Below are 260 nucleotides of genomic sequence, written 5' to 3' on the forward strand. Positions count from 1 at the left end.
AGATGACCCCTGCACTGTAGTGGATCCCTGAGCTATAAGAGACCCCCAGAGATCGCTGCACTAGAGCAGATCCCTCCAGAGCACTGGACTCTGGGGGTCCCTGGAGATCATAACCGGTCCCCGGGGATGGCTGTGCGGAGGGGGGATCCCTGTCCCTCTCCGCACCCTGCAGAAGAGACCCCCAAAGCCCGGCGGGGCGAGGGAGCCAGGCGTCCTCCAGGCACCGAAGTTGCTCGGAGAGGCCGGTCCCCGCTGCGGCG

Source organism: Alligator sinensis, unplaced genomic scaffold (genome assembly GCF_000455745.1).
Source record: "Alligator sinensis unplaced genomic scaffold, ASM45574v1 scaffold301_1, whole genome shotgun sequence".
In the NCBI taxonomy this organism is placed as follows: domain Eukaryota; kingdom Metazoa; phylum Chordata; order Crocodylia; family Alligatoridae; genus Alligator; species Alligator sinensis.